Source organism: Hemitrygon akajei, chromosome 5 (genome assembly GCF_048418815.1).
Source record: "Hemitrygon akajei chromosome 5, sHemAka1.3, whole genome shotgun sequence".
In the NCBI taxonomy this organism is placed as follows: Eukaryota; Metazoa; Chordata; class Chondrichthyes; order Myliobatiformes; family Dasyatidae; genus Hemitrygon; species Hemitrygon akajei.
The window spans coordinates 104,594,863-104,619,920 of record NC_133128.1 but is presented as its reverse complement, the minus strand read 5'-3'; the positions used below and the strand labels follow the sequence as shown (position 1 = coordinate 104,619,920).

At 43.1% G+C, this 25,058-nt stretch overlaps 1 protein-coding gene across 5 annotated transcripts in view; it reads right to left on the bottom strand.

Annotated features, from left to right (window-relative positions):
- lrch1 (leucine-rich repeats and calponin homology (CH) domain containing 1) overlaps window positions 1-25,058 on the bottom strand; it is a 502,659-nt gene that overhangs the window by 394,542 nt on the left and 83,059 nt on the right. The gene's annotated exons all lie outside the window — the stretch shown is intronic.

Genomic DNA, 25,058 nt, shown 5'->3' with positions numbered 1-25,058 from the left:
TTGGAGCATTATCAGAGATGGCTATAATGTCATAATTACAACCAGTTACAGATGGAATAAAACAAAAGTCAATAAAAAAAGTCAAATCTCGAGTAAGAATGATAAACATGTGAGAAAAATGAAAACTCTTTGTCCTTAGGATGCAGAAATCTCCAAATATCGAAAATTCCATTATCAGTCAAAAAAGAATTGATGTAAGTGGCCGACTTATTTGGTAAAGTCTGAATGGATATAGATCTATCCAGCAAAGGATTTAAACAACAGTTGAAGTCACCACCCATTATTAATATATATTCATTTAGATTAGGTAGAGAAGTAAATAAAGACTTAAAGAAATCAGGATAATCCACATTTGGAGCATAAACATTAACCATAGCAACCTTCTTATTAAAAAGTAACCCGGTAATTAACAAAAATCTACCACTCGGATCCAAAATAATATCGTGTTGAACAAATGTAATAGAGGAGTCAATAAAAATTGAAACTCCTTTTACTTTAGCATTCGAATTCGAATGGTACTGTTGACCCCTCCAAAACCTAAAAAAAATTGATTGTCCTCTTTCGTCACATGAGCTTCTTGTACAAAAATAATATGCGCATTCAGTCTTTGGAATACTTTAAAAATCTTTTTCTGTTTAATCGGATGGTTTAAGCCATTAGTATTCCAAGAGACAAAATTAATGAACTGAGCCATATATCTAAAATCAACTCTTTGGTCTATAAAGAGTTAACCAAAGTATGAACTCATGCACCCGGAAGAGGAACAAAAATAAGGGGAGGACCCAGAAATGATGACACTGCGGACATTTTAGTAGTTTGAAATCAGCCCAAATGAAAGAACTAGAAAAACTAATAAAAAGAGCAATAGAATTAGAAAGGAACCCCCCTGCCCACCACCCACAGAAAAGAGACCCTCTTGAGCCTGAAGGAGGCCAGGAAAAAAAAAATTGTGAGACTAAATCTACCCCATGTCTCCAGAAGGCGACTCCAGATATATAAAGGAGAAAAAAAAAGATCCACCCAAAATCCTAAGAAGTAATTAACACTATACTAAAACAGACTTCTTAATATAATTGCTAGTAAAAAAAACAAAAAGAATATAAACACTGATAACTTATAAATCGGGTTAAAACCCAAACAAATAAAAGTTAGGATGTGATAAGAAAGGTATTATAGGAAGAAAACGACAAAAAAAGGCGAAATTTTTTAAAAAGCAAGAAATATTTTAGACCGCCATCTTAGTTACACAAAAAATGTAAAAGGTATATATCAAAACATTTTTAAAAATTCACCAAAGGATTAATAATAATGACCAAAAATAAAATACAATGGTTAAAGTAAGTAAATTAAAAAGATTAGTACGTCGATAAAGAAAAACTTTAATTGGAATATAAAATGTAAAATAAACCTACACCAATAGTCAGAAACAAAATCTGGTTTTGGAAACAAAAACTATCTTGTAACAATCAAAACCATACATTTATTAGAGATGAGAATCCAAAGCAGTAGGATAGTTCTCATCCAGAAAGCTTCGAGCATCAGATGTGGAGAGAAAAACACGTCGTGGTGCATTCAAAGGCGAGATTCTAAGTTTCGCAGGGTATAAAAGCACTGGTTTTAGGTTTTTCTCATAACATTCGGACATCAAAGGTTTAAAAATGAGCCGTGCCTTCATCACTTCTGGGCTGAAATCCTCCACAAGCCGAAACTGGAATTATCTCAATTTAACCATCCCTAAACACCGAGCCAAACGAATAAGGTGCTCTTTAACATGCACATAATGAAATCGAACAATTACAACAGGTGGTTTAGATGAAGAACTTGGAAATCGGCGCATAATTCTATGGGCACGATCAAGTAACGGAGGACTATCTGGGAATACAGAATACATCCTTTAAAAGTTGAGCGAAATACTTCGAGGGGTCCCCTTGTTCGATACCTTCCGGGAGACCAAGTATGCGTAAGTTCTGTCTTCTAGACCGATTTTCAAAATCGACACTCTTAGCTTTAAGTATTTCCAACTGTTTAATCACCGAAGATAATTTCTGCTCCAGTTTCTCGATTTTCAAGTCTCGCTTCCGAGCGTCCTCTTGCAGAGTTGCGATTAGAGTTTGATGCTGTATAACTTCATGATCAATCTTATCCAGAGAATCCTGGAAAGCCTTTAAATCTCTTTGAAAGTTTGTTGTTGTTCTTCAAATTTTTCATTCAAGAGCTCCAATATCATTTCATAAGTCAATTCAGCACGCTTAGGATCAGTCTTTTTTTTCCTTCCATTGCCGTTAGAATCTTTCCCAGGGTCTCGCCCTTTAGATCTTAAAGCCATTTCAGTACTCATTTCTTCAAAATTCACAGTACCCTCTTAAAGATAAGTCCAAAAAAGTATCAAGAATCTTCTGGTGTAGGTAAAAATAAGTTAAATAAGGGTGATCATAGGTTAAAAAAGTAAAGGTTATGGAGCGAATCTAAAACAGTGCTCACTCCATGAGCGTCTCCTGGTGATTCCATGTTGACTGTTCCTAATCAGACCCTGTCTATCCAGATAATTATATATACATCGCCAAGAATACTTTCCATTAATTTACCCACCATTGACATCAAACTGACAGGCCTATAATTGCTAGATTTACTCTTAGAACCCTTTTTAAACAATGGAACCATGTAAGCAATATGCCAATCCTCCAATCCCCGTTTCTAATGACATTTGAAATATTTCTGTCAGAGCCCCTGCTATTTCTACACTAGCCTCCCTCAAGGTCCTGGGGAATATCCTGTCAGGACCCGGAGATTTATCCACTTTTATATTCCTTAAACGTGCCAGTATTTCCTCCTCTTTAATCGTCATAGTTTCCATAACTTCCCTACTTGTTTCTCTTACCTTACACAATTCAATATCCTTAGTGAATACCGAAGAAAAGAAATTGTTCAAAATCTCCCCCATCTCTTTCGCATAGCTGTCCACTCTGATTCTCTAAGGGAGCAATTTTATCCCTCACTATCCTTTTGCTATTAATATAACTGTAGAAACCCTTCAGATTTATTTTCACCTTACTTGCCAAAGCAACCTCATATCTTCTTTTAGCTTTTCTCATTTCTTTCTTAAGATTCTTCTTACATTCTTTATATTCCTCGAGCACCTCATTTACTCCATGCTGCCTATATTTATTGTAGATATCTCTCTTTTTCTTAACCAAGTTTCCAATATCCCTTGAAAACCATGGCTCTCTCAAACTTTTAACCTTTCCTTTCAACCTAACAGGAACATAAAGATTCCATACCCTCAACATTTCACCTTTAAATGACCACCATTTCTCTATTACATCCTTCCCATAAAACAAATTGTCCCAATCCACTCCTTCTAAATCCTTTCGCATCTCCTCAAAGTTAGCCTTTCTCCAATCAAAAATCTCAACTTATTGCATAGTTGTTTTGTTGGGAGTCACAGTCAGTGGTTACGTAATCATAGAAGGAGAGAGAGAGTGAAGAGATACTAGCTTCATCCAAACCCAAAGAATTGGGTAGGAATCAACGGCATTCTGTGTGTATTGAAGTGAGTGACGTGGATTGTGGCATCCACTTTTGGTTAACCCCTGCAAAGTCTCGGGTGTGTGTTGACCACCTCCGGCAAAAGGTCATTTACTTTGAGAAAAATCTTATTCTTCAGTATCTTCTGAAAAGGCATTTATCGGCTGGGATCTGCATCAGCAGTTTCATCTTTTCTTGAAGGCTCAGCTCATCGCTGGTTCGGGAAGTCTCTCCTCTCAATTCCTTCATAAATCACTTGGACTTTTTAAACTACCATTTTAAAACTGTGTTTGAATAAGCTCTGTTAAGAATTCTCTCTAACTTCGACTATTTGATAACTATAGACGCATAACATTGTTAACTTCCGTTTAAGTTAGTTGTTTACTTTTCCATGTTTTTGAGTAGAGGTTAATAAATTTTTGTTTTTTTTTAAATTAAAAACCTGACTCAATTTCATATCTACTGCTGCTGGTGCGTAACAAGAACTGGGGGCTCGTCCAGATATGAACAAATTTGGAGCTTAATTGATTGTTTAATTATCAATCTGATTGGGAAGGGGTCAATACCCAATTCCTTTTGGTTCGGTTTGTGTGTAAATATCAGCAGCAATGGCTATTGGGGAACTTCTGGCATTGCCAACTCTTGAAGTATTACCAAAAGCAAAAAAGGGTGAGGAGCTGGAAAATGTTAAAGAACTAAAGATTACAGGGATAATGACGGCTACGATGAAGACAGTGATTCAGAGGAAAATCGTTGAGCACTTTATAGCTATTAAAGTGTTTGATGATGAGGTGGCAGAGAAGTTTTCAGTAAGTAACCTTGAGGTGCAGCTACATTTGGAACAAATTAAGTTAGAGAGATTTAAAATGGAGGTGGCAGAAAGAGAAGTAAACAAACACTTGAAGGGAATTTGAAGCTAGAGAAGCAGATAAAAAGAGGGAATCTGAACTAGCAATGGAGAGGTTAAGGCCTGAGAAACAGGATTCTGGTTCTAGGAAACCATTTGTTGCTAGTTGAGAAGTTCAACTAGTTCCTCCATTTAATGAGGCAGAAGTTGATAAGTACTTCCAGCATTTTGAAAAAGTTGCTCAGAGTTCTAACTGGCCAAAAGATAGATGGCCAATTCTTATACAAAGTGTATTTAAGGGTAAAGCACAACAAGTTTATATGGCTTTATCCGTTGAACAGGCAGCTGATTATGATGTTGTGAAGCAGGTTATATTTAAGGCTTATGAGCTGGTTCCAGAAACTTATAGACTAAGATTTAGAAATCTAAAGAAATCTGTGAACCAAACTTATGTAGAATTTGCCTATGAAAAATCTGTGTGTTTTGAGAGATGGTGCACATCCAAAAATGTGGATGATGATTTTGACAACTTAAAAGAGTTGGTTCTGAAACTTGACCAAATACAGTCCAAAGTGGAGGACCATGGCCAACGCTTACCTTCTTTTGAGCTCGGCACGAACGATCTGAGCCAGTGCGTCAGTGAAGTGGAAACTATCTGTTCCAGCTTATGTGTAAACAATATCAAGTTAACGGCTAAAGTTACTGACTTGGAAGGCCAGAGCAGACAGCAGAACCTATGCATCCTGGGCTTGCCAGAATCTATCGAAGGCGGGTGTCCTACTGAGTCTTTTTCCACTCTGCTTTGTGAGATCTTCGGGAAAGAGACCCTCCCGTCCCCACCGGAGATTGATAAAGCCCACTGTTCACTAGCAGCTAAACCAGCCCCAGGACAGAGACCACATCCGATTATTCTTTGCTTCCATGGCTACAAGATTAAAGATCTCCTGGTCAGAGAAGCCTGGCGCAGAGGGAAGCTAGAACAGCACGGCCAACAGATTTGGTTTGTGGAAGACTACTCTCCTGATGTTTTGAGCCTACGAGCTAAGTACAGAGAAGTAATGATGGAGCTATACAACCGAGGACTCAGGCCTTCCCTACTAAATCCCGTATGGCTCCTCATCATACTTCTCAGCGGTGATAAGAAGTGGCTATGCTCAGTTGACGTAGCATGGAACTACATCAATAGCCTCCTCACTGCATGGAACTCTTCATTAAATACTTCTTTTATTCATACCCTCTGTAGGCAACGTTGGTAAGTGCCTTGATAGCGAGGTCTGGTCTGACTTGGCCGGATCAGGTACTGACTACTATGAAGGGTGGAATAATATTCACTCAAATTGCTCTCAAGAGAGAGTATTTCATTGTATCTCCAATTCAATGAACTCTACAACCTTATGTGGGAAGAGCACTGGATAAATTCAGCTTTTTTTTTTACTATTTTTTCACTTTTTTCAAATATAAGTTTATATTTCTGTTTTATGGTTCATTTTTCAGAGCCATGTTTAACAAACCTTGGGGAAATTGTTTACCTCTCATTAAGCACAATGTCAGTTTAGGAGTGTTAAATGCTGTTTCCTTTAAATAACAATAATGGAGTTGTAGATGATGCTACGAGTGATAGGAAGTTGTACTGTCGGGTGACTATTGTTCTTAAGAGCTTGCTGCTATGTTCTTTGGCAGCTGTCTTGTGGGTTGGGGGGTGAGGGGTGGGGGGAGGATACTTTAATGCCAATACTGTTTTAAGAACCCTTAAAAGTCCTTGCTATAATTGGATTTATTTCTGCTCTGCTTCTCTTTGTTTTTACACTTTTGCCCCAGAGCTGATACCCGAAATCTTAATACTGCTTATGCCTATCAATCTGTATCTTTTTTTTAAAAAGGAGAATGGTTAGTCCATTAAATTTTGTGAGCTGGAATGTCAAGGGGCTGAACCACCCTGTTAAAAGAAGGAAGGTGTTCTCGCATCTCAAACAGTTCAATACAGCAATTGCATTTCTACAAGAAACACACATTTGCAGTTCTGATAGTTCCCATCTTGGGGGGGGGGGGGGTCCTCAATTCTCATAAACAAAAATGTTCCTTTTGAGCTCCACAATACAATATCAGACACAAACGGCCATTTTGTCATTGTCTCGGGAAAATTATATAATACATTGGTAGTGCTGGCTAACGTATATGCTCCTAACTTGGACAATGTGGGCTTTTTTGAATGTTTTTTTCTTCTGCGCTGCCTTATCTGAGTTCACACTCTCTCATACCAGGTGGAGACTTCAACTGTTGGTTAGATCCAGTGCGGGACTAATCGTCTCCTATTTCCAGAGTACTAAGCAAATCTGCCTCATTAATTTAGTCCTTCCTTTCCAACTATGGCATCTCCAATGTATGGCATTTTCTTCACCCAAATAAGAGAGAATATTCTTTCTTCTCACACATTCATCACACCTTTACTAGAATTGATTATTTTTTAATTGATAATCAGCTGATTCCTTCGGTCCATCCTGTGTTTATCAGAAATTAGTATGTCAGACCAGGCCCCGGTTGTCCTGTCCATAACTCTTCCTGGCCTTCCACAAATAAATAAGCATTGGCGTTTCAATTCAACCTTACCTTCAGATAACGATTTTGTAAAATTTCTGGAGGACCAGATAATCTTTTTCCTTAATACTAATATATCACCTGAAACCTCAAGTCTAGTTGTTCGGGACGCTATGAAAGCATACCTCAGGGGTCAAATAATCTCCTAATCTGCTAATATGAAAAGAAAGACCCATAAAGAATGACTAGATCTGGCCAAACAAATTAAAGAAATAGACCAACAATATGCTCAATTTAAAAATCTGGAGCTATACAAAAAACGAGTGGAACTCCAAACCAAATCTGATCTTATTTCCACTCACCCAATTGAACGCCAACTTTTGAAGAGCAAGAGCCGGTTTTATATCCACAGTGACAAATCTGGCAAATTTTTAGCCAACCAATTAAGGGGCCTTAAAGCCAAACAACACTTCACAAAACTTCAAATGGAAAACGGAGGCCTCACCTCAAATCATTCTGAAATCAATGACACATTCAGGAATTTTTACTCCTGACTTCTTCTGAATCCCCAAACGATAACATTTTGGTCAAGCATTTTTTAAACAGCTTAAATTCCCCACGCTCTCTCCTGATTTCAAAATTAGACTGAATGAGCCAATATCATTAGAGGAAATATCCTCAGCCATCTCATCACTGCCAACTGGTAAATCTCCGGGAGCCGACGGGTTCCTTGTGGAATTCTTTAAATCATTTTCATCACTGCTCTTCCCTCAATTAACCTTGGTTCTATCTGATTCGTTTAAACAAGGTAAATTGCCAGCATCATTTAATAAGGCATGCATCGTTCTTCTAACAAAGAGAGGCAAGGATCCAACTGAGAGCTCGTCATGCAGGCCAATCTCTGTTAAATGTTGATGTCAAAATTTTAGCTAAAGTCTTGGCCCATAGACTGGAGAACATCCTATCCTCAATAATTTCTGAAGACTAAACTTGCTTCGTCAAAAACCGCCTCCCCTTTTTTTTAACATACACCACCTCTTTAATATTTTAGACTCACCTTCAGTTGGAATCCTGAATGTGTCATTTCCTTAGACGCAGAGAAAGCGTTTGACCAGCTGGAATGGCATTACCTCTTTGCTATTTTAGAAAAATTTGATTTCAGACCATGTTTTATCACGTGGATTAAACTGTTATATTCACGTCCTATTGCCTCTGTTTTGACCAACTCTCAACAATCCCAACCCTTCAACTTCAAATGTGGAACCCAACAAGGGTGTCCTTTAAGCCCTTTACTTTTCGAGCTGGCCATAGAGCCACTGGCGATTGCATTCCGTAGTTGCGCGGACCTGACGGGGATTTGAGCACAAAGTTTCCCTTTATGCTTTTTATATCAAACCCGATAACCCCCTGAGACCCCCATGTTCTCACTCCTTGACAAATTTAGCCAGTTTTCTGGATACACACTTAACTTACACAAGAGCGAACTTTTTCCAATAAATAGAGAAGCACAGACGTTAGAGTTTCATAACCTCCCTTTTAAGGTAGTAAATAACCAATTTCCTTACCTTGGTGTTACAGTACAAGGAAATATAAGTGTCTTTTTGGAGAAAACTTTATTCATTTAAATCAAACAAAACAGAGCCTAGCACAGTGGTCACCCCGTCCATGTCCCTGATGGGCTGAATCAACGTTGTCAAAATGAACATTCTTCCTAAATTTTTATACTTTTTTCAATCTATACCAATTTTCATTCCTAAAGCCTTTTTGACTTGTTAGACTCAGTCATATTGTCCCACCTATGGAAGAGCAAGCATCCCCGAATGAATAAAGTTCACCTTCAAAAATCTAAAAGTGTTGGCTCTGCCCAATATCCACTTATACTACTGGGCAGCTAACATTCGTTGTCTCATCTTTTGGTCTCATTTTTATAATCTGTCCGACTACCCATTACAGGTGACAATGGAGCTGAACTCTAATAAGAATGTTTCCATCTCCACACTTCTTGGATCCACACCCCTTTTCATACATCTAAACCAATTGCTAATCCTGTCATCAGGCACACCCTGAGATTGTGGGCTCAGTTCAGAAAGCATAGTGGTCTCCATGCCTTCTCTCTTTCAAGTCCTATTCTACATAATCATCTCTTACAGCCTTCTATACATGATTCAACATTTCAAGACTGGTTCAGAAAGAGCAGCAGATGCTTTAAAGATCTTTTTTTAGACAACTGTTTTGCATCATTTGAACAAATGTCTGCAAAGTTTAATCTACCCAACACTCATTTCTTTAGATGTTTGCAAATTAGACATTTTATCCACCCTCTGATACCAAACTTCCCTGAGACACCCGACACAAATGTCATTGATTTGTTTCTCTGTATGAATCCATTGTGTAAAGGTCTAATGTCTATTTATCTGCAACAAGCTGACAACTCTGAGGCAAGCCTCTCTTGACAAAATTAAAACTGCCTGGGAGCAAGATTTAAATTTTTCAATGACGGAGGAGGTATGGGATGAAGTCCTCAAATTAGTTAACTCAACCTCTTTATGTGCCCGCCACTGCCTGTTACAGTTCAAGGTCGTACATATGATTAAAACTAAATTATCTCGCATTTACCCAGATGTTAATCCCTGTTGTGTCAAATGCAAAAGGGGCGGGGCTTCCCTTACCCATAGGTACTGGACATGCCCTAGTTTGGAAAAATACTGGAAAGATGTCTTCCAAATTCTATCCCAAATACTTAATTATAATCTGGAACCTAACCCTTTGATTGCCCTTTCTGGCACCTCCGGAGAGGGAGACATGCACCTAAGTCCAACTAAACGTCACACACTGTCTTTTGCTTCTCTGTTGGCCAGGCATGCAGTTTTGCTCAGGTGGAGGGATACTGCCCCGCCCAGCGATGCTCAGTGGCTCAGGGTCATCATGTACAGTCTACACCTTGAGAAGATTCACTACTCAATTTGGAAATAAAGTTCCAAAAGGTGTGGGGATCCTTTCTTGAATATTTTCAAAATTCCCAGCCAGACGAAAGGTCCATTCTTTCTCCCTTTCCTCAGTACATAAATCCCTGACCTCCAGCATTTTCCGGTAAAACTCTTCGGACTCCGATTTGTTATCATACAACAGCCTATGTATTAGAAAAATACACCTTCTCTATATCAGTGCAGCTCTGTGGGGACAAAGGTTCTGTTTAACCCTTTTTGCCAGTGCACTGATGGCCTGGAGTTGCGGACTGGGAGGAATGGGATGATAATGTTTGTACTATGGGTGCATCTCTTTCATGAATGTGAATTGTACATTTGTTATGCACTGCACAATTCTCCTTTACACTATGTTCTCTTTATTTAAAAAAATAAAAATATTGTCCAAAAAAAGTTGGTTCTAATTGAGGAATTTAAAAGGTGCGTCCCGAATTTAAAAGGCATACTTGGATGAGAAGGACACTACCACATTACGAAAGTCTGCTTAATTGGCAGATGAGTTTACCCTAACCTACAGAGTTAAGTTTGCCCCGAGTAAAACTTTCCAAAAAAGTAACATGGATATTTAGGGTAAACCAGAAATTAAATTGGGGACTAGTGAAAAAGGTAAGGATGAAGGAAAGCTAGTGCAGGAAAAAACATTTTGGTCCTATTTGTCACTATTGTAGGAAATCTGATCACATTATGGCTAACTGTTTCCGTTTGAAGAAGAGGGAAAAGGAGGCAGTTCCAGATATCTGTGTGCAACACTTTGAAAACCCATAAACCCGCAGGGTTCGGGACATACAAAGGAAGCTCTGTCGAGATCTGACCGAGTTCGGAAGGGATTCGATCCTTTTATGTCAGAGGGATTTGTTTCCATGAAGGAAGGGTCCACTCAAGTACCAGTAAAAACTCTTCGGGATACTGGGGCTTCTCAGTCACTTATGTTAAACAGTGTTCTAGAGTTTAGTGATGAGACTGACACTGGTGAATTAAATCTTCTACGAGGTATTGAGGGTAACCATATGTCTATACCTCTGCACAAAGTAGTTTCACAGTCAGGGTTAGTTTCAGTGAAGATGTGAAGAGGGTTAGCGGTAAGTGCAGAGGGGCTGGGATAAGTGCAGTGAAGGGAGCAAGTGGCTGTGATCAGAGTATGTACTAGGGAAATTCAGAGTAGAGAGAACAGGTAACTAGAATAGAATATGGTCAGGATGTGGCGACCACAAAGAAGGGGAACTTAGTTTACTGCAAGACAATGTGTCTGGCGAAGCTTCTGAGCTACATGCCTATTTCGAGTATTTTGCTTGCGTCCATACCTATTCCAAGTATTTTGCTTGCGTCTATACTTATTCCGAGTATTTCGTGTGCTTAGCTATGCAATTGCCAATCGTTCGATGAATTTGAATCGATAACCAATTTGCGAATGTACTGCCCCGCTTTTGGGTATAAGTATGACCTCTGTGAACCGACAAATTCGGAGTTGGCTACCTTACGCCCGAAGTGCGCGTGGCTGCGAACTCTCCTCTGAATAAAAACCGACTTCAGCGAATAACTCGTGTCTCTGGCATTTTTCCTCAACTGAGCAGGTTAACAATTTGGCGTGCCAGCCAGGAGTCCAACTGTTGGCAGTTTCGGGAGTCTAGCGTAAGAGATCAGCGGGCAGGTACAAGCGGGTTGAGACGGAAGGCCCCTCCGAGAGATTTTTTCTTGGTCTCTCTCTCCCTCTCTGACTCCCCGTTCCCACCCCTTCGGCTCCGGCTGACCATCCTATGGGCTACACGGACAAAGAAAAGTTCAGTTGGGAGACACAGATAACAGGTAAGAATTGCATAGAGTTTGGGGTTAGAGTCCCCTGGTTTGAAAGTGGGGTTAGACTCCCTGCATAGAGTTTGGGGTTAGAGTCCCCTGGTTTGGGAAGCGGGGTTAGAGTCCCTGCATGGGGTTGAGGGTTAGAAGCTCCGGAGAAATACATCTTTAATTTGATTAAAGTCTCGTACCGACATCTAGCTGAAACCACGTCCTGCCTTAGACTGGCTGTTAACAGCAGAAATCTGCCACGCGAAGGTCAGGAAACTGAAATGGATGCGAGAGTAAGTTACCAAAATGGGCCAGACTCTGGATAAATCAGGACCAAATATGCCATTACGGAAAATGTGTAAGGAATTCCCTGAAAATGAAAAAGACCTGCAGAGACTAAGCGCGCGACTGAATAAAAAGATGGGGAATGAAATTTGGCCATTGGGGGTGACCTGGGATCTTGAAAAGTGTAAGCAAGCCGAGGAACAGGTATGGCGACAGAATGTCTCACAGAAATGGAAAGACCTAATTACGCGTTGGCATACTGTGGCCAGCAGACTTAATGAGCCAAGCCTCTTGGGAGGTAAATGCACAAAATAGAAAGATACCCATCAGAGATAGGGACAGGAAACCCAGGGGCTGGCCGGTCCCCTGAAGGCCTGATCTATGATGAGAAGTGTAAGACTAATGATCATACTGTAAAACCTAGTGATAAGAAGCCGGCACCAGATATGGCTGGGCTGCAGACTTTATTCGAACCTAGTGAGGACACTGAGAAGGAGGAGGAGCGCTTTGTCCTTTTGTCTATGGAGGCTGCAAATCCCATCCCGCCTATACCCTCGGAACCTTCTGCACCCCCTGTGCCTTTGACCCAAAATCGCCCCCCTCTCTATGCACTCCCAACCTCAAGCCCACAATTCACCGACCCCATTGCATACACGAGCTAAAGCCAGGAAAAGGGACGCACAAGGGACTAAACCCGTGACCCCTAAGAACCGCGTGGTTCATAAATAGACTGCAAGACAAAACCTCTATGTAAGAGACGGTCCTTTGTTAGTTCCCGAGGGGGATGAGTTTGACCCTGACTTGGACTTCACCACCACCAGCGATGCTACCGACCCTGAGGACAATCCTGAAGAGGCCCTCAGACGAGAATACCCTGACTTGCCATATCCCTCCCCCAGGACACATCGTCAGATCCCTATGCGCCAGGTGCCGAACCCTCGACACAATCCCGGCCAGGCCCAGGATGATGATGATAACCCTCTTACCATTCTGGTCTACACCCCTCGGAAACCCAATGAGATGTTGGTCATTATGCAAAATGCCCCCGCTAAAAAACAGAAACCTGAGGAGTTTATTGAGTACCTCCTGAGCACCATCCGCATCTATCGGGCTACCCCAAGGGACTTGTTTAGCCTCTGCTGCATGGCCCTCAGCACCACGGAGGCTAAGCAGTGGCATGCCAACCTAGGAGACCGAGACCCCCTTAACACATGGGAGGAGTTTGCGCTGGCGGACCCTGATGAGCGGGACCAGACTGATTGCATTAGAAGAGCCCTCTGCTGCATATTACAACCCTTGGACCTCATGCGCGTCATGGCACGAAATGGAACAATGCCCAATGAGGGATGACCGATGCGAGAGATACCAAATGGAGCTGGCGGACCGCGCCCGGGGCTGGGTAGGTGATTATGGTAACGGATATTATCAGCATCCCACTGGACCCTTTGGCCCCACCCGCCCACCTTACACTTGACTCCTACCTAGGCAACAAAATCAATCTAACACAGACTACTGCTTTGCCTGTGGGGAAAAAGGACACTGGCAGCGATTCTGTCCCTGGATACGGGTTCCCTGTCCTGCCCGATACACCACTCCTCCACAGAATAACCGGAACCCGGGGCCCCCAAGGAGTCGTCCCCCCTCCCTTCACAACCGCCAACCCCTTCCATCAATGATGGGAGGCGGGCAAACTGGACTCTCAAGGTTATCCGTGCAATCTGCCGGTCCTCTCTCAGTCTGCAGAGGATGAACTAATTTTTCACCTCTGGGTCCATTCTGTACGCCTACCCTTCCTCCTTGATACCGGGGCCACAACAGGACCGTGACATTTGCATCCAATATGCCTTCCCCCTTTCCGAATCCCAACTCCCCTTTTCGGGATTGTTAGCTCTGGTGCAGGAGTTCCAAATGACTAAAGAACTCCCCACTCGTTACAACCACCATGAGTCCCTTATAAGATTTGCTGTGACCCCCAATTTGGGCGTCAACCTGGCAGGAAGGGACATTCTCTGTCGCTTCAATCTCACTGTTACCTGCACCAATGATGGTCTCACCCTGACTGAACTTCCTACCCATCGAATGTTCTGGGTTCATATCCCCCCGCAGTGGTGGGCGCTGGACCTCGCCCTCCTCCCCTCCTGCTCACCAGTCGCCCTTGAGCCCCTGTATACTCCCCATGTGACCCTTGCATATGACTCCTCAGGACACTCGGAGTTCTTGGAAGCCTTGTTCGCCCCACACTTGGGAAGCGAGTTCCCTATTTCAGTTTTTGCTATTGTAACTATGGACGCAGGCACGGCCCTAGCTGCCAGTATCCCCGATTTCCTGTGGCAGCAACACCCTAGAACTAGCCCCCATATCACCCTCCACGTAAATGAGGGTCATACTGCTAAGGAATTGGGCCCGGCTGTTTTCCAGGTGCTGCAACAGGCGGACCCTCCCCTGAAAGGAAGCCCACAGGAGACAACGGATGGCAGAATTCTCTTCCTCGACAAGCCATGTGCCACCTCAGGGACCTTACACCATCATCAGCCTCCGACTGACCCTTGCTGTGAACCCCCCACTGAGATTTGGGCAACCTCCAAAACAGACGTGGGCCTTACCCCAGTGGCCCCCGTTCAGATACAGGTAAAGCCCAACTCACGACTGCCCTGAATCCCGCAGTACCCCCTCAGAGCTGAGGCTGTTCAGAGTGTTATCCCACTTATAACCTCCTTCTTGGAGCAGGGCATGCTCATCCCCTGCCTTTCGCCCTGTAACACCCCGATCCTGGCAGTGCCGAAGCCTGGTACAAGACTTAAGACATATTAATGACATAGTCTCTCTCCTGCATGCAGCCATCCCCAACCCTGCTACCATTCTAGATCAGATACCCGCCACTCTCAATGGTTCACCATTATCAACTTACAACATGCCTTCTTCTCTATTCCTCTACACGAGGACTCGCGCTATTTGTCGCCTTCACCTTCCAGGATCACCAATACACCCGGACCCGACTCCACCAGGGCTTTAAGCACTCCCCTACTATTTTCTTGCAGACCCTTGGCGGCCAACTGCAAGACATTACCTTCCCCACAAACTCGGCACTCGTCCAATACGTTGACGACCTGCTTTTGGAAGACACAAACTACCTCCTCCACGCTCTATATTCCAGTTTGCTCCAAGCCATCCAGCTCCCCGAGAAACTTGCTATTATAAAGTGTGCCGCCCACCTGACCGATGACTCTCCCGTTAGTAAAGGCAATGCCAGGGCAGACCTGGCAGCCAAGAGAGCCTCCTCCCTCTGAGACTGTGGCAGTGGATTCGGCCCTGTGCCTTTTGCCTGCCAGGCAGCCAGCTGATAGCCCAGGCATATCCGACATTGCACAATTACAGGGGGACGCCCCTGCGACAGAAATTGATGTTTGGAAAAGACATGGTTGTATTATTAATGACGCAACAGGCCTCTGGCAGACCCCGGCAGGCCAGACTTGCCTTCCTGATACTCTCCTGCCTGTCATGGTCGACCGCCTCCACTCTGACACCCACCTCGGAAAGGGGGGAATGTGTATGTTGTTATTAAAAACACGGTGGTCCCCCAGTTTAAATGAGGCAGCAGAGAGACAGGCAAGGGGTTGCTTAATTTGCCACAAAGTAAACCCGGGCAAACCTACCAGATGTGATAAAGGGTGCACCCCAACCCCAGCAGGACTGTTTGACACATTACAAATGGACTTCATTGAGTTACCTAAGGTGAATTGTTACAAGTACTGTTTAGTTATCATTGACGCCTTCAGCAAATGGATTGAAGCCTTCCCCACAACGAACAACAAGGCTTCCACGGTAGTACGAATACTGCTGAAAGACATTATTCCTCGTTTTGGTATCCCACAAAAACTCTCATCTGATAACGGTCCGTACTTCATTGGAAAAGTAAATAAAGAGCTCTGCGAAATACTGAAGATTGAACAATTCCACTGTGCCTATCACCACCGAGCTGCAGGAATAGTGGATCGTACAAACAGCATCCTGAAGGATAAACTAACTAAATTGACCCTTGAAACAGGGCTAAATTGGCTCAAACTCCTCTCCCTGGCTCTGTACCACATGCGCATTACACCTCAAACCGGTACCGGCTTAACTGCTGCTGAAATAGTTTACGGGCACCCAAATACAACCCCATGGGGCTGGAACCAAAATCCCCCACCAATACAAGTAGACTTACAAATGATGGGTGAGGAATTGCAGTGCTATCTCAAGCATCTAACTTTGTCTCTTAAAGTCTCTACACACCCAGGTGAAAGAAGCCTCAAGACCCGTCCCTGACAAACAGGGCGAGTGGAAAGGAGCAGAACCAGGAGACTGGGTCCTGTTAAGGAACTGGAATCAACCCAAGCTGGGACCCTGGTGGAAAAGGCCGTACCTGGTCCTCCTGCAAACCCCCTCCGCTGTTAAGGTGAAAGGACAAGAGCGCTGGATCCATCTGAGCGACTGCAAGCGCTGGACCCCGGACCTGCAAGAGCCTACAGATGAATAAGGGGGCTGATAAATGGACTTAATTGAATTGTTGCGTGTTTAAACTTTTTTCTTTGCGGTGCCACATCCTTGAAACTGTCCTTTGGTGATGGAAGGTAGAATGCAATGGGTTATCTATATTCTTTTAGAGGTAGTGGGCTACAGGGGACAGGCCGAGGGGCAGGTCTATCGATGCCACCCGGGGCCGGAAAGTAGGGTATACCACCTTTGCAACCAGGATGTCCTGTTATGTGATAGTGATGGAGAAGGCCAATTAGGGAAATGGGCAGTGACTAGGGTTAATTATTGTACCGGGAGACTTGCACAACCGGACCATCAGCAGGAATTATTGGGCCTTTCCCTGTCGGTACCGGAATTGCAGGTTTGACTTCACCTGCAGGGGAGATTGGGCAGAGGGTCGCTTACAAGACCAGTTGTACAAGGGGAGGTGTTTGCGGGATGTTCTAGACGAGGACCCAACCCTCTCAGAGAGATCAAAGGGGGACCTTTTAAGACAAAGAAGGGATGGGAGTTTCCCCAAGAGCCCCTCCCTTGGAAGACCTCCCTCAGGGTTTATAGGTGAAAACTATTTCCAGAACGTGCACAAACGACTATACGGAACTACGACCATTGTCTGCTACCCCCACCCTACTAACGTCTCCTTGTTATTTACCATATTCCCGCAGCTGAATCGTACTCATCAACCCTTCCGGTGTGCCCCCCCCCCCCCCCCACCCCCAGCAAAACACTGCCCGAGGTAAAGAGGGTGGAACTCACCTGTGACTCTTCCAAGGCCCCTGTTGCGGACTGCCTATTTCCCCCATCCATCTATCAGTGGTCAGATCAGGAGGACCTCTGGTGAGAGGGGAATCCCGAACCCCCCGAAGGGTGACCGAGCCTATGAGAATTGTTACTTCGGCAAAGGGTGGGGATGTTCAGATGTATATATGTCTCGAATAACGTCACCTGCATCTCCCAACCCCGTAGGAAAAGAGCATGTCACCCCTTAGGGATATCTTGCTCTTGCAATGAGACGAAGTGCCAGCCCCTGACCCAGGGGGTCCAACTCCTTTGCAGGGAGGGGAACCGTACCCACCTCCGAGTTAATGACCATGTGTTCCCTCTACCTGACTATCGCAAGGGTGCCAAACGAGTGTACACTTCTGCCGGTGTGGGGCAGTGGAGCAACAATAGAAACATAAAGGGTGAAGGTTGCACTGAGACCATGTATACCCTCCCGGGATATTTCTTCTTCTATAACGACATTGCCACCAACTTTCTGGAATACCCATACCCTTCCACGGCGGCCTATGGCACCTTCCTCCCTACTGCGGTCCCTTGCCCTGGCACCTGGGGTCCCCTGCCCCATCCATCTGGGAGGTACAAGAGGGAGGTCTCTCAAGAATTTTGTGCGGATTACCAAGTCCTGACTGCCCTCACCACAGGTCAGGTGGCTGGATACGGAGCAGCCGGGATTTTCTCTTTGGGAGCATTGGGAGCCGCTATGGTGGCCCACAACCAGAACTATCTGGCCTGTGGGAACACCACCAGGGGGGCATTGAGACTCATAACTGACAGACTTAACCAGCTGTGGCTCTTCTCAATGCAAAACTGCTATGCTCTTGATTATCTCCTCGCCAGGGAGGGTGGGGCTGTGTGCCATCGTGCAAGACAAATGCATAATGGGACTGGACGACACTACAGCCAACATAACACAGTACATGAACCAAATAGATGAGCAGTTAGGATCCATTAAGGAAGGAACAGATTGGGCAGGATGGGGAGATTGGGGACTGGTAGTGTGAAAGGATTGGCTGATACATGGGGCTATCCACGCGCTGACAGCTATTATGGGGATTTTTGTCTGTATTGTCATTGTGAAATGTGTCCTCAACCGAATGATGGCCTCACTGGGGGGCCTGCTGCCGGCTAAGCCGATGTTGGTGGTCAGGGCAACCGCCGCGGCCACCGAACTGCTCGAGCCTGCGCTGGAGGATTTCCACGATCTTGAGGGGTTATCATTGAAATGATAAAAGGATGGAATGAAGATGTGAAGAGGGTTAGGGGTAAGTGCAGAGGGGCTGGGGTAAATGTAGTGAAGGGAGCAAGTGGCTGGGATCAGAGTATGTACTAGGGAAATTCAGAGTAGAGAGAACAGGTAACTAGAATAGAATACAGTCAGGGTATTCTAAGAATTCAAAGAAGGGGAACTTAGTTTACTGCAAGACAATGTGTCTGGCGAAGCTTCTGAGCTATATACCTATTTCGAGTGTTTTGCTTGCGTCCATACCTATTCCAAGTATTTTGCTTGCGTCTATACTTATTCCAAGTATTTCGCGTGCTTAGCTATGCAATAGCCAATCAATCGAAGAATTTGAATCGGTAACCATATTTGCAAATGTAGTGCCCTGCTTTTGGGTATAAATATGACCTCTGTGAACCGACAAATTCGGAGTTGGCTACCTTACGCCCAAAGTGCATGTGGCTGCGAACTCTCTTCTGAATAAAAACTGACTTCAGAGAATAACTCGTGTCTCGGAGACTGACACTGGTGAATTAAATCTTCTACGATGTATTGAGGGTAACTGTATGTCTGTACCTCTGCACAAAGTAGTTTTACAGTCAGGGTTAGTTTCAGGACCTGTTAAAATCGGATTACAACCCAGTTCACCAGTGGATGGTGTTTCTTTATTGTTAGGAAATGACCTAGCAGGTGAGAAAATTGTTCCTGCAGTGCAGCCGACAACTAAGCCAATCACTGATGATCGAAAGATGGATTCTAACATGTATCACTCCTGTGCAGTAACCCAAGCTATGGCCAAAAAGTCTGCCAAGGCAGATGATTCTGTGCAGCATGGGTCTGATACCCATGACAGCTCAAATCGGGATTCAGATTTTGATGATTTGTCAGGAACTTTCCTACGCTCATTGTTTGATCAAGATCCTTATTGCAAGTCTGACAGTGATGATTTCTCTCTGTCTAGGAAGGAGATTATAGCGGAGCAGAGCAGAGAACCTGAAATTGCCACCTTGAGAGAGAACGCTCTTCCAGATAGTGAAATTGAGAAAGTACCTACAGGGTATTATTTCAATAGTGGAGTATAATGAGGAAGTGGAGACCACCTGAGATTCTTGCAAGTGAGGAATGGGCAATTGTTCGCCAGGCAGTAGTTCTTAAAGTCTATAGGAATAAGATTTTAACTTTGGCTCATAGTATGCCTTTGGGTGGCCATCTCTGTGTGAATAAGACTATGAACAACGTTTATAAACACTTCTACCAGCCTGGTTTGAGAAAAGATGTGACAACATTTTGCCGAACTTGTCACACTTGTCAGGTTGTGGGTAAACCTAATCAAGTCACCCCAGTAGCCCCACTGAAACCTATTCCTGCATTTGGTGAACCGTTTTCTAAAGTTATTGTAGATTGTATTGGCCCATTATCAAAGACTAAAGCTGGCCATCAATATTTGCTAATCATCATGTGCACAGCATCTAGATTCTCAGAAGCCATACCTCTCAGGAATATAAAAGCTAAAACTGTGACGAAGGCTCTCATAACATTCTTTACTCTATTTGGGTTACCTAAAGAAATCCAGTCTGATCAAGGGAGTAATTTTATGTCTGGATTATTTCAGCAGGTAGTTTATAAACTGGGAGCCAAACAGATTATATTGTCGGTGTACCATCCAGAATCACAAGGGGCCTTCAAAAGGTTCCATTCTACTCTCAAAATCATGATTAGGACATTCTGTGCTGAAAATGAAAAGGATTGGGATGAAGGAGTTCATTTGCTTTTGTTTGCAGTAAGGGAGTCAGTGCAGGAGTCCCTAGGCTTTAACCCCTTTCAACTTGTGTTTGGGCACAGAGTCCAAGGACCTTTGGCATTGTTAAAAGAACAGTGGGTTAACAAAGAACTACATACTAATTTGCTGGATTATGTCTTCAAATTTAAGGAAAGATTGCAAAAAGCTTGTAGCTTAGCAAGGAAAAATTTAAAATCTGCTTAGGAAAGAATGAAAACTTTGTATGACAAGGATGCTAGAATGAGGTGATTTAAGCCAGGCAAAAAGGTGTTGGTTCTTTTCCCTGTGCAAACGAACACTTTACAAGCTAAATTTCATGGTCCTTATGAGATTATATCTGAAGTTAATAATGTGAACTATGTGGTAAAAACACCAGATCAATGAAGGCCAACGCAGCTTTATCACGTAAATATGCTAAAACAATATTATGAAAAACAGCCTGCCACAATGACTGTTGTTGTCAGTAACAATGAATCTGATCTCCCTGGGAACTTGGAACTTTCAATTTCTTTATAAAACAAATGACCTCAGCTGAAAACATGGATTCCAGATGGCTCTATACAATTGCTTGTGGGACTGGTATCAATAAAAACCTTTTTGCTCCCCTAAAATGTATACTTCCTTTGAAGCAACAAAGCAAATGGAATCTTCAGAAATAAAATAGCCCAACTTGTCTATCCTGCTTCATCTTACTATATTAACATTTCCATATCTTACTTTTGAGTACATGTTTATCCCGCTTCCCATAAATGCACCTTTAAACTGCTTATTAACTTGCTATTCATAATTTTGCTGAACAATAGGCTGTTAGGCTGAGACAAACAACAGCCACAAAGAATCTGGCAGAAACTATTGACAATTTGGACAGTCTTTCCTGTTTGTGATATGAAACTGCTCGATCTGCATGAGATGATGGAATTTATTTGCTTTATCCATTTTCAGGATTTGAACAACACAAGTAAAATATTCCTTGTAGCTGGTGAAAAAGCTTTGTGGGTGTCTGAAGGAGTGTCACCCAAGACAAGATACCTGCACTCAAGCCATGGTATCAATGAAACTTGACCAGCTAGGACTCTGGTCAATAGTGACCTCCGGGATATTGATGGTATGAGGCAACAATAAGCCGTTAAATATTAGGAGTAGGTAGTTAAAGTCATTCTTGTTGATGGCTCTTATTGATGGACATTGAATGAAATTCCTCATCCAGAGTAGTCTGTGCCCTTGCTACTATCAGTTCCTCCAAGAGTTGTTGAGGAATACTTATCAGCTAAGGGAGGATGGCAAGTGATAATCAGGGTGAAATTTCTGTGTCAAATGCTGGACTACTTGTGAGACAGTTCTTCGAATTTAAAGGGTCTGAGGGGAAGAATTTTGTAAATTTACGTGCTGCACCATAATATGAGTTGAGAACCAACTGGCCCTTCCAGGAACAATCAGACACATTCTTTACTCTGGTCTACCATATCAATATGGAACATGGAAGTGGGTGGAGCCCAAAATACCAACTTGTTGATGATCAACTGTTAATTTTAAAAACTTATTTGTAAATTAAGTTTTAAACCAGTAACTGTGGTAGTCAAGGATCAGACAACAAACACATTAAGGCAGAGCTGGCACAAACAGTTGGGTCCACTCATGATTTTGTTCATCAACTGATCAGTGTTCTTTGCAAAATAGGCTAAAGTCAGCACGGTGTCTTCAAAAGGAAATCCCGTATGACAAACCTTTTGGAATTCTTTAGGGAAATAATTGGCAGTAAAGACAAAGGAGAGTCAGTGGATGGTGTTTATTTGGATCTTCAGAAGATCTTCGACAAGGTGTCACACATAAAGCTGCTAACAAGATAAGAGCCCACGGTAATACGGAACGATACTTGCATGAATAGAAAATTAGTTGATGGCAGGTGGCAAAGGATGGAATAGAGAGTGCCTTTCCTGGCTGCTGGTGATTGATTGTGTTCCTCAGGGGGTCAGCATCGAGACCATTTCTTTTCACTTAGATACCAATGTTTGGATGATGGAATTGATGGCTTTATGACCAAGTTTGCAGATGATACAAAGATAAGTGGAGCGGCGGGTAGTGTTGAGGAAGGAGAGTCTGTAGGACCTAAGACTGATAGGAAGAATGAGCAAAGAATTTGTAGATGGAATATAAAGGTGATGTCTATTTTTTAAATGGGGAGAAAATTCACAAATCAGGGACTGCTTGTGCAGGATTCCCTAAAGGTTAACTTGCAGATTGAGTCGATGGTAAGGAAGACAAATGCAATGTCAGCATACATTTCAAGAACTGGAATACAAAAGTAAGGATGCTCTTATATTCAGGCTTTATAAGGTATTGGTCAGACTGCATTTGGAACATTGTGAGGGGTTTTGGGTCCTTATCTATGAAAGGACGTGCTGGTTTTGGAGAGTTTCAAGAGGAGATTTATGAGACCAATCCTGGGAATGAAATCGTAAGATTCTTGGCAGTGTGGAGAATCAGAGAGATCTTGGGGTTCTTGTCCATGTGACACTCAAAGCATGCTACACAAGTTAATAGTGTTGTTAAGAGGCGTGTGGTACATTGGCCTTCTTCAACTGTGGGACAGAGTTCAAGAGCTGTGAGATAATTACTGTTATATAAGACCTTAGTCAGACCCCACTTGGAGTACTGTGTTCAGTTCTGGTCACCTCATTACAGGAAAGATGTGGATACTATAGAGAGTGTACAGAGGAGATTAACAAGGATGTTGCCTGGATTGGAGAGCATGCCTTATAAGAATATGTTGAGTGTACTTGGCCTTTTCTTCTTGGAGCGATGTAGGATGAGAGGTGACCCAATAGAGGTGTATAAGATGATGAGATGCATTGATCGTGTGGATAGCCAGAGGCTTTTTCCCACGGCTGAAATGGCTAGCATGAGAGCAGTTTTAAGGTGCTTGGAAATAGGTACAAGGTGTCAGATGTAAGTTTATCACATAGAGAGTGGTGATGCACTGCCAGCGAAGGTGGTAGAAGTGGATACAATAGGATCTTAGACAGATACGTGGAGCTTTGAAAAATAGAGGGCTAAGCAGTCGGGAAATTCTAGGAAGTTTCTAGAGTAGGTTACATGGTCGGCACAACATTGTGGGCCGAAGGGCCTGTAATGAGCTGTAGATTTCTATGCTTCTATGCTTATCATATGTGAAATGTTTGTTGGCTCTGGGGCTATACTCACTGGAGTTCAAAAGAATGAGGAGGGATCTCACTGAAACCTATTGAATATTACAAGGCTAGATACAGTGGATGTGGAGAGGATGTTTCCTTTAGTGGGGGAGTGTAGGACCAGAGGACACGTCCTCAGAATAGTGCAATGTCCGTCCTTTTAGAACAAATATTAGGAGGAATTTCTTTAGCCAGAGAGTAGTGAATTTGTGGAATTCACTGGCACAAATGGCTGTGAAGGCCAAGTCATTTAGTATAGTTAAAGCAGTGGTTATAGGTTTTTGATTATTCAGGATGTCAAAGAAAAGGATAGAGAATGGGGTTCAGGGGATAATAAATCAACAATGATGGTATGGCAGAGCAGACTCGATGGGCCAAATGGTCTAAAATTAACACTATGGCATTAATTATTCTGTGTTGAATAGAGCAAGATGGGGCCAGCAACCAACGCCTCTAACGGCAATGTCCTGTAGACAGTTCATGGAACTACTACTTCTCCTCCTCCTTTTAAATATACTTCTATTATCAGATTCAGAATCAGGTTTATTATCACCTGCATGTGGCGTGAAATTTGTTAGCAGCAGCAGTTCAATGCAATACATAATCTAGCAGAGAGAAAAAAAAATACTAATAAGCAAGTAAATCAATTACATATATTGAATAGATTTTAAAAAAGTACAAAAACAAAAATACTGTATATTAAAAAAAAGTGAGGTTATGTCCAAAGATTCAATGTCCATTTAGGAATCGGATGACAGAGGGGAAGAAGCTGTTCCTGAATTGCTGAGTGTGTGCCTTCAGGCATCTGTACCTCCTACCTGATGATAACAGTGAGAAAAGGGCATGCCCTTGGTGCTGGAGGTCCTTAATAATGGATGCTGCCTTTCTGAGACCCACTCCTTGAAGATGTCCTGGGTACTTTGTAGGCTAGTATCCAAGATGGAGCTGACTAGATTTACAACCTTCTGCAGCTTCTTTTGGTCCTGTGCAGTAGCCATACCAGACAGTGATGCAGCCTGTTAGAATGCTCTCCATGGTACAACTATAGAAGTTTAGTTGACACTACTAACCTGTGTGTCACTGGAGCCTATAACTTACATTTGGATAATGTGTTTTTGGGCCAACTGGCACTTTTGCTGGCTTTAAGGGAAAACGGAGTGTGTGGCCTAATGGCAGAGCACAAACCCATGATAGACTATATTCCTCGTTGATCTCGCTGATTAAAGCATCAATCAAGGTTAAAATCAACAAGGATAAGAGCCAAAGTGGGCGACAGCATTCAGTGCCATCTCCCTCTCTGTCTTACTTACAGGTGCTGGAGAAGGATACAGTCCAATCCATCATGGGTAAAGCCCTCCCCTCCATTGAACACATCTGCAGAAAACACTGTCACAGGAAAGCAGCAGCCATCAACAGGGACCCCACAACCTAGAATATGCTCTCTTCTCACTGCTGCCCTCAGGACAGTGGTACTGCAGCCTCAGGACTCACATTACCAGGTTCAGGCATAGTTGTTACCCCTCAGCCATCAGGCTCATGAACCAAGGGGGATAACTTCACTCATCTTCACTTGCCCCATCACTGAAATGTTCCCACAACCTATGGACACAATTTC